The sequence below is a fragment of the Haplochromis burtoni genome, unplaced genomic scaffold (assembly GCF_018398535.1).
Source record: "Haplochromis burtoni strain Fernald_Lab_line unplaced genomic scaffold, NCSU_Asbu1 Contig_310, whole genome shotgun sequence".
Lineage (NCBI taxonomy): Eukaryota > Metazoa > Chordata > Actinopteri > Cichliformes > Cichlidae > Haplochromis > Haplochromis burtoni.
Genome location: NW_024582671.1, coordinates 399,668 through 409,550, shown reverse-complemented (window position 1 = coordinate 409,550; position 9,883 = coordinate 399,668). Strand labels below are relative to the sequence as shown.

Sequence of the window (9,883 nt, the reverse complement as noted above, 5' to 3'; positions counted from 1 at the left end):
GTATTCCACAGTATTCCACAGTATTCCCAAGTATTCCCACAGTATTCCACACAGTATTCCCACAATATTCCCAGTATTCCCACAGTATTCCTAGTATTCCCACAGTATTCCCACAGTATTCCCACAGTATTCCAGAGTATTCCCACAGTATTCCAGAGTATTCCCACAGTATTCCAACAGTATTCCACAGTATTCCCAGTATTCCCACAGTATTCCACAGTATTCCACAGTATTCCCACAGTATTCCAGAGTATTCCCACAGTATTCAGAGTATTCCCACAGTATTCCACAGTATTCACAGTATTCCCAGTATTCCCACAGTATTCCACAGTATTCCCACAGTATTCCCACAGTATTCCCACAGTATTCCAGAGTATTCCCACAGTATTCCAACAGTATTCCCACAGTATTCCGTATTCCCACAGTATTCCACAGTATTGAACAGTATTCCCACAGTATTCCAACAGTATTCCCACAGTATTCCCACAGTATTCCAGAGTATTCCCACAGTATTCCCAGTATTCCCAGAGTATTCCCACAGTATTCCCACAGTATTCCCAGTATCAGAGTATTCCCACAGTATTCCAACAGTATTCCCACAGTATTCCAGAGTATTCCCACAGTATTCCCAGTATTAATATTGAGGGCGGCGGCGGACGGAGAGTAGGTATGGAGTGGCGAGAGAGGTAGTGGTCGAGCGAGGAGGTCCGCAGAGCGCGGAGAGAGGGAAGAGACCAGAACCGGGGACGGTTTTATTGGTAGAGGAGAATATATTAGCGACAAGGAGGGGAGAGGTGGAATTGGCAGGCGGACGCGGGGAGTATTACGGGGAGGGAGGGGGGGAGCGGGCGGGCACCAGGGGTCGATGACTGACCGACGAAGGCGGACGTTGAGGGAGGTTCGGGGGAGAGGCGGCGCGCGGGAGGCGACGGGGGAGTGTGCGAGGCGGCGACGAGGGGCGCCGAGGTAGTGGTGGGGCAGGCGAGGGGGGGGCGGAGGAGGTTGGCGCGGGAGATGGGCGGGGGGGGGTATTGTGCCAGGTGGTGGGGGCCGAGGGTGTGTGTGTTGCGCGGGATAGGTATGTTTGCGCGAGGAGGGTGAGTGTGGGGCGGGCGATGAGGGTGGTGTGCGCGGCGGAGCGGTGATGTGCGGCAGTCGAGTGATGTGTTGTGTCGTCGTAGTCAGGTGAGGTGGTGGCGGCGGAGTGTGTTGTGTGAGTGTTGTGTTGTGTGTGCGAGGGTAGTGTGCGGAAGTAGTGTGCGGCGGGGAGAGGGTGGGTGTGGCGGGCAGGAGGTTAGAGTTGCCGAGGTAGTTCGGCGTGGGAGGGGTAGTTGGGCGGCAGAGTGTATTCGCCGGGGACGAGGTAGTGTGGCGCGGGGCAGTGAGTTGGTGCGCGGGACGAGGGTAGTGTGGGGCCCGGGTGGAGGAGTGGCCCGGGGGAGAGGGTGGAGTCGAGAGTGAGTGTGGGCGAGAGTGAGTTGGCGAGAGTGAGTGAGTGCGAGGAGGGGTGCCGCGAGAGTGAGGGATTGGGGCGCGGAGCAGGGTGAGTGTGCGAGAGAGTTGCGGCAGGCAGGTAGTTGCCGAGTGATGTGGCGGGACGTGGCAGGAGGTATGTGTGGTGGTGCTGTCTTGGTCGAGTATGTGGTGAAGTGCGATGGGTGGAGCGGGAGTGAAGGGGTGTGGTTGTTAGAGGTGCTGTTGGTGTAATGGATGAGGTGGGTGGGTGAGAGGTGGGTGTGAGGAGAGAGAGCGATGAGAGAGTGGATGGGAAGGGGGTCGGGGGTGGTGTGTGGTGGTGAGTGGCGGAGGTGGAGGGTGGGGTGGAGGCGAGAGGGTGGGAGGAGAGCGGAGTGTGTGCGGTGGGGTGGTGGGCTGGGGGTGCGGGTGGGCGTGCGAGTGGTGGTGGGTGTCGTGGGGTCTGCGTGTGCGTGTGTGTGTGTGCGAGTGGGTGTGCGTGTGTGTGTGCGTGTGAGTGTGTGTGCGTGTGTGTGTGAGTGTGAGGCGGCGCGGAGGGTGGCAGGGGCCGTCGGGGTGAGTGTGAGAGCGCCGGTGGGTGTAGGCGTGAGGGCGAGGGGAGGAGCGGACTCGTGTGATGGGGCAGTAAGAGAGGGTGGCGGGGGGCGGGGCTGGCGTGTGCTGAGAGGGGGTGGGCGTGTTCATGTTGCGAGCTGTTTGTTGTGGGATTGTCTCTAGGGCAGTTGTTTTCTCTGAGTGCTGGGTGATGATTTTGTTTCGATGTGCTCGATTTGGGAGTATGAACAGGTTTCTCCTGGTGGTGTGTGTGTGTGTGAGCTTCTTGATTTAGTTATGAGTATTTAGAGATTCTTCGTTTGGTGTGTGTGTGTGAATTGTGTGCGTTTTTGTTTTTTTTTTTTTGTTTTTTTGTGTGTGAGTGTGTGAGTGTGTGTGTGTGTTTGTGTGTGTGTGTGTGTGTGTGCGTGTGTGTGTGTGTGTGTGTGTGTGTATTATTGCGTGTGTGTGTGTGTGTGAGTGTGCTGTATTGCTTGTGTCTGTGCAATTTGCGTCTATGGTTTGGTGTCTCCTGTTTTTGCCTGGTTTGTTACTTCTTCCACAGGATGTGTCGTGTGTGCTGTTTGTGATTTAGGTGTTTGTGTTATCGGTGTGTTGTTGCGGTTTGGCGTTGGGGGTGGTGTGTCTTGTGTCACGTTGTGTCCAGTGGGTGACGGGCTTGCTGTGGATTAGGGTGGTTGGGATGGGCGTGGGGGGAGCAGGTTCTTCACGAGGTGTTTTGCAGTTAGGACGTGGTTGTTAAAGGTGTGCAGGAGGGGCTCATCGGAAAGGAACGGGTTCAGTAGGCCGTAGTAGTTTCGAGTATCGACAGAAGGTCGTGTGGTCCAGCGTGTTAGTTGCGTCGTTGGCTTCTTCATGCAGCGGCCAGAGGTGAATAATGCGTCGGAGCTTGTTGTGGTGGGTAAAGGTCGTCTCCCTGGCTGTGTCGTGGGTGATGGTCTGGTGCGGCGTGTTTACCGTGGGCAAGCGGGGGTTGTGGTGGGGGGGTGGTGTGGTGGTGTGTGGCGTAGGGGCATTATCTGAGGTGTGTCGTTTAGGGGTCGTGTGTGGGAAGGGTGCCGGGTGGTGGCACCGCACGCAGCTTCTCATTCGTCGGTTTGTGTTCCGTGTGTTAGCGTCTCTGAGGAGGCGTGTTAGATGGTGTGTCCTGTTTGTTTTCTATTTTAGTGATTGCGTTTCGATTTCTGGGTGTATATGGTCCAGTTCAGATCATGTGTCTGTGCTCGCCGGCAGCGTCCTGTGTCTCGCATGATTGATATGTGACGCTTTGTGGAGCTGTAAGAGGGATTTTGTTCGCTTGGTTCCCGCTGTTATGTTGCAGTGTTGTACTATTGTGTTGTTTCTTTTTTTTTTTGCTGGATGGTTAGAAAACGATAATGGCTATTTTGTCAGACGTTTATCAATGAGAGATTGTCAGTTGAAGCTTTAGAGCTCTTCAGTGAAGAGATGGGTCTGAGGCTGGTAATTGAGTTATCAGAGCAATAGATTCTCGATTATTGGACGGTTCCGGTCGCCGCGTCGCTTATCTTAGGCTTATGATATCTATTTTTGAGTTATTACTCTACTCGTTATTTTTTTAAAAGCCCTTGTCAGACGTCTTTATATTTCGTCGACTTTTCTACATGAGGTATAAATATATTTACATTTTACTATTATATATTATACTAGCTGTACACTTGATACTCAGATCTTCGGTTGAGGTTTGATCTAGTATAGAAAAGTTTCTGAATTTACTTTTGAGAGATTCGGTTTATACGCTGTTGTCTTCAGTTTTATCAAGCGGTGCTTCGTTTATTTACTCATCTTTGGATGACTCTTCTAAGTTCTGCTCCGAGAGCGCCGAAAGGGCGGGAACTTCAGCGTGACCTCAAAGAAAGATGAACGACATCAGCTTAAAGAGACGACCACACGTGTGCAAGAACCCGGTGTTGATGGAGCGCTCGTATGCGCAACGCCCCGAACAGCGTTTCAGCGTCACCGGATCTGCTGCCACATGTCAGCACCTCATGAATAAATCAAACGAGGCCCTTTCTCCTCTCACGCACACGCCAAGGTCACTACGCCGCCGTCCAGCTGAATTAGATGTTTTCCACGCGTAGACAGGAAGGAGCCGCCAGCAGGAGGAGGCGGGTATTTGCAATGCTAATGTCTTTGCTTCATGCAGCAGGGATTTTGTGGCACTGATGTTTGTTTCCACCTCCTCTCCTCACCTGTCAGCACACAGGACATCGTCCTCCTCTCCTCACCGCCGTGTTCAGTCCGGCTGCACTGATTGGTCGATTCATCGTTTTTCACTTAAAGGAAATAAACTCTGCATATGTTTCTGTTGCTGTGCTGGTTTTACTCCATCCACAGGTACTGATCAATGAGTTAAACTGCAGGAATAAAGACATAAAGACCTGGATGGCCGCAAACTTTCTGCTTCTTGATTCAGATCAAACTGAGGTTATTGGCCCTGAAAATCGTAGAAATATGGTGTCTAAGCAGATAGGCCAATGCTAGGCTGATAGACGGACACAGTTTGTCTAACGATGAGCTCGAAGACAAGCAAGCCAGGGTCAGAGCCTCCAGCCTGTAGCTGTTCAGGTCCTTGGGCTGTGTTTCCTGCACAGGATTTAAGGAGCCTGGAGCTGATAATAGCGGCTACGTGTTGGAGGTCATGGTGGAGGGAGAAGGTGGGTGTGGAGATGGGGCAGCTTATAACCCCAGATGGCTCTGAGGCTCCTGCAGACTCCCCTCCCTGATTTCTCTCCTCCGCTCGCTCCGAACACTTTCTCTTCCTCTCTGTTTCCTGATGTCAGGACATACGTTATCTGACAGGATTTAATGTGATTTGTTGAGCAGACCATCAGTGCGCTCCCCGGGGTCATCAGTCGAAAAGGTCCATCAGAGCCTCCTCGACCCCCTGCACAGCGTGACAGCTGGTCCCAGTGTAATACAGGTGTATACACATGGAGGTCTCAGGGTTGTATAGTATGGTATCACTTTGTGTAGCTGCTACAGGCGCGGGCTGCTGGGTGACTTCCCATGATGCACTGAGTGTTTCTGTGGCAATGTGAAGACGTGAGTTTGCAGAATAAAACGAATGAGGAAAAATGTGATCTTTACTTTGAAATTTCTTCTTGTAACATTATTTTGCTCACTTGTTTTAAGTTTACAGTGACAGAAATACATCGTTCTGCACATTTGTGGATACTGTTTTCCTAACTTGAAATTTCAAAAAGAAATGAAACAAATTCGTGCTATTTATTTATTCACAGTGGGGAGGAGTTCTTCCTCCCCACTGTCACTGCTGCTCGTGGCTGTGGGCGGACTGCGGGGTTCCTCGCTGCCTGTCAGGCTCTTTAGTTTAAAACACTGCGAGGTGTTTTTTGTTCAGTTGTGTCACACCTGTAGCCGCCCAGCTCTGTGCTTTGTCTCCAGCAGCAGCTCCACTTCCTGCCACTTTGTAACAGCAGGAGGAAGTGGAATTTAAGTACCCCAGTAAACAAGTCATCCTCACACACACAGACTCACAGTGCTGACATTTGGAGAGCCAATCAAATGTGAGGACGCTGTTTCAGGACGTCCGTCTCCTCTCTGCTGCAGCTCTGGGCCATCACACAGGTAGTTAGCAGTAGCCTTACAGCAGGTGGAGAGCGGTGCCACATTAAACTGTGTCCCCCTCCAACTCATCACCACAGCCGCAGCTCAAAGCTCTTCAAACACATTCAAACATCTGCAGCTGAACATCCTAAAAATCCCAAATACTGCTGCTAATACTTACAACAATAATGATAAAGAATCACACAGTAACCTTCACATAATGTACAAACATCAGAAAGAGAGAAACATGACGAATAAATGAACTATGATCAACTCTACAGACCACATTAGAGGTTCTGAGGTGATGTTTAGGTGTAAGAGTAATCTGAGTAATCTGTAATCCTGAATAATCCAGAATAACATGTGAAACCACAGCGGTCACGTGCTGGGATTCAAAGCTGACACTCCTGCAGCTGCTGCGTGGCTGAAGCGTCTGAGGCAGGTTTGTGCCTCAGAGCGCTTCATAAAAACACAGGTGACCTAAAGCAGAGCTGAGGTGTGTCAGCACCGTGCTGCCGCGCAGAGACGTCTGCAGCTTTGGAGGGACGAAGGCCGGCGATGAGGAGAGAGGGCTCAGCAGAAGCTGCAGCTCAAAGAGCTGAGACAGGATTGTTGCATCTGTGACCATGACTCCAGGACAGAAGGTCAAATGTGAGGAGGCAGCAGGAGGACGCCCTTTAACCCTCGTCACCTCCTGCAGCACCGAGCTGCTGTTCAACACCACCACCTCAGTGTGCGTGTGTGTGTCTGCGTGTGCATACCGTAGTCACAGGCAGCTCTGGACGCACTCTGAGGGCGGTCTCAGAGGGAGGCGTCCACTGAAGCTGAGCTTTGGCGTGTGTTCAGGATTGGTTGCCATGGTTTTGGTGTTTCTGCAGCTTCAGAATGCTGATTGGTTCTGGGTGTACCTGCACTCAGATGCCACAGGTGTCACCATGGAAACCAGCTCAGACCAAGAAGACAAAACATTAGGAACAAACACTGTGACTCTCGACTCACTTCCGCCCTGCCTCCACCTCTAACACCACCTCCTCCTCCCTCCATCCAAACTGAACGTCTCGTCGATCTTCCTCGTGTGTCTGATGTTCTTCTAAACTTTGCAGCCTCTCCTCGTCCCCGCCCTCCTTGGCTCGTCTCGCGTTCCTTCGTCGTTTACGCTCACGCCCACTGAACCTCCACCTCCTCTCACGCACCTCTCTCTCCACCCTCGCCTCTCCCTTCTCCACCCTTAACTGTCTCCAGCTCTGCGGCAGTGATGCTTCATTTCTCTCGTTTCATCGCTCTCCACTGTGCACCATTTTATTTCTGTGTACGGCGCTAAAACAGCGTTAGCATAACTTTTATCAGCGTCTGGAGGTGGCGAGCAGAAACTGTGGCAGCGGTTTTTATTGAGCGCATAAAGAGCAGCTCCAGCCGGAGTAATCAAGGAAGCAGTGTTTTTGAAGAGTTTACAGCACCCAGCAGTTTCTACTTTAAAATCTGTCGTCAGAGGAGTCATGTGCTACGGTGGCTGGGAGGTCCAAAACGTCCTCAAAGGCGGGGACTGTCTTACCTTTGGAATGACCTGAACACAGCTCGCTCCGGGCCTCAGGCACACGGCAGAATCATGACCACGTTCCTGCCATCAATTGTTAAAATGCGCCTTTGAGGCCTGAGAGGCGGGGAGGATCAGGACAGGGTCATGTGACTAGCTGCAGGCCTCGTCACATGACCACTCCTCATCCACATGGTGCGTTTGCAGCAGACTGATGTCAGTTTAGGTGAACCTGCAAATATTTAACTCTGCTAAAAACTGAGCCTTAAACACCACGTACACCCGACATCGCCACCAATCAGATATGGGGGAGGAGCTTATTTATGCCCTTTGAAGGCAGTTGGAGCTCAGCTTCACTGAGTTGGTTCAGCCTGACTTTGACACAGAGCCGGGAAGCAAAGGGCGAATCAGGCGACTTGTTGGCGAACGACGTGTTTTCACACAGGTGACGCAAAGCGAAACCTGACTTCACATAGTAAGAGTGCAGCAGGGTCTACGACGAGGCTGCGACTGTTTCCTCCACCTAACGCCACCGAATGTCCGTGAAGAAGAGCTCAGAAGGTGAAACACCTCCAGGGCAGGACAAACATCAGTCTGAGGTTTGAGCTCCGAGCATCGCCCCTACTTTATGCTCGCTGCCGACACCGTCCGTGATTTGGTGTCGCTTCAACTTCGTGGGTTTTTGCAATGTGGCGCAGCCGTGTCTGCGGGTGCGCCGGTCCATACAGGAAACATCTGTGGACGTCACTCAGACCGAAAGCTTCCTGCAAATAAAAGTTTTGGCAAAGTTTCCCTTAAACTTTGAACAAAGTCCTGAAGAAGTATCAGCAGCAGCTTCCTGATGCTGTGAAGCTCAGACCGTAACTTCTGACACACTACGACGACCGCAACCACGAAGACGTCCAGCTTCACGTCTGAGGTGACGTCTTTCCAAGGTCAAAGTTTCACTTCCTGTCCTGCTTTGAGAGGTTTCCTGAATCCTCCTCGCTCGTATTGTTCGGCTCTGAGGGACACTCAGGTGCACACACCTGTCCGGGTCTCGGCTCTGCGGTTTCTACCTGGTGCTCTGATCTCTTCGTGAACTCTGAACTCGCTGTTCCTGCCGTCGATGGTTTTCCTCCACGCGCCTGCGCGCTCTGACACGCTTAGCTGAGCTGAGTGAGCGTCGCTTCACCGCCACAGATGGTGGAAACGACGGGTGAGACCTCAGTGATGAAGGTTTATTAAAGAGCAGCTTTTATGGACATGATGAAGAGCCTCCGTCTGCACTTTGTGTTTACACACACTTTTAATTTTTCACTTGATCAAACTTTATGCGTACGGCCTCTCAGGCAGGTCAGAGGTTCAAAGAGCATCACGAGCGTCCAATTATTTGGATAAATGAACCAGTCTGTGCGCTGAGAGCGAGTCAATAAAATGAGAAGCAATCCAACAATAAATCCGCCACAAATGGAAATGAAGAGCCTCACAGAGCGCCGCGCTACAGCAGCAGAGGACATCAGCAAACCAACAGCGTGTCAAAACTTTATCGAAACGCCTCCCAGGACGCCGCACGGTGACACGGATGTGGCGCCGAGACGAGAAACGTTTCCCTGTGAACCATAAAACACAGAAGTGTGCGGATGATTTCGCCAGGCGCCGACCGGACCGCAGCTGGGCCTGACGTAGATAAGTTGGAGTCTGTTTCAGCGTTTGCACCTGATGGAGTCGACCTCCACCTTTGTGCCTCACACAGAAACGGCAGGCTGCCTGACGCCGCCTCAGTGAGACGGCCATCTTTGATGTGGTTTCAGAGAAGAGGAGCACATTTTCATTGGGGGGAGGGCTTTAAATGAGGGGGGAGGAGTCTGTCTGCAGCATGCTGGGCCAGACTCGTTGTTTACTACCAATTGTCCAATCAGAGCCGCAGGAGCAGCCGAGCGCTTGGCCTCACGTGACGGCGAGAAGACGGCAGTAACAGGAGTCATGTGAGAACATCGTAAGGACGCCGCAAGCATTTCAGCCGAAGAAAGAAAACGACCTTCATCGTGTCAGGAAAACAGCACAGGGACGCCACGAGTCACAGGGAAGCAAGGAGGCGAGGAAGGATGAAGACTGCGACAGAAAGGGAAGAAGTGCAAAGGAAATAGGAGGCAAGAGAAGTGAAGCAGAATTATAGAAACACAAAGTGAAGCTGGAAGAGGCTCTGAGGCTGTCTGCTCAGGAGGAGGGTCACTCCAGCTCGGCTGAAAAGCTGCCAGATGTGCAGCACTCAGACAGATGTGTACAGACAAAGAGCCAAACAGCTGCAACAGAGCAGCGCCACCTACAGTTACAAGCACAGACTGTATATGAGCGATGACGTCTGGAGGGCTCACTTCAGTCTGCATCCACAGAGACCTGCTGATCACTCAGCTCAAGCTCCGCCTCCTCACAGATAGACATTAAAGCAGGTGAGCTGATAAGAGCGCTGCTGTTTGGGCTCTATCAGTCGTGTCATCTTATCGCTGATTCACATCAGCCTCGCACAGACCTCTGACTGCACGATCGTGCGCACACCTGTCAGAGCAGGTGTTCCTCCACGGGAGCTCAGAGTGGACTGTCACAGCTGAGGGCCAGCAGCTCACACAGGCTTTAAACAAACCACTGACTCCGCCTCCTCGCTGATGTTTGCCTTCGTCTGCTTGGAGCAGACAGACGCTGCTCTCGCTGCCCGTTTCTGACGTCCGTCACCTCTTTGTAACGAAGCAAACA

At 52.1% G+C, this 9,883-nt stretch overlaps 1 protein-coding gene across 4 annotated transcripts in view; it reads right to left on the bottom strand.

Annotated features, from left to right (window-relative positions):
• LOC102289652 (metabotropic glutamate receptor 7) overlaps positions 1-9,883 on the bottom strand; it is a 176,723-nt gene that overhangs the window by 19,620 nt on the left and 147,220 nt on the right. The window lies entirely within an intron of this gene.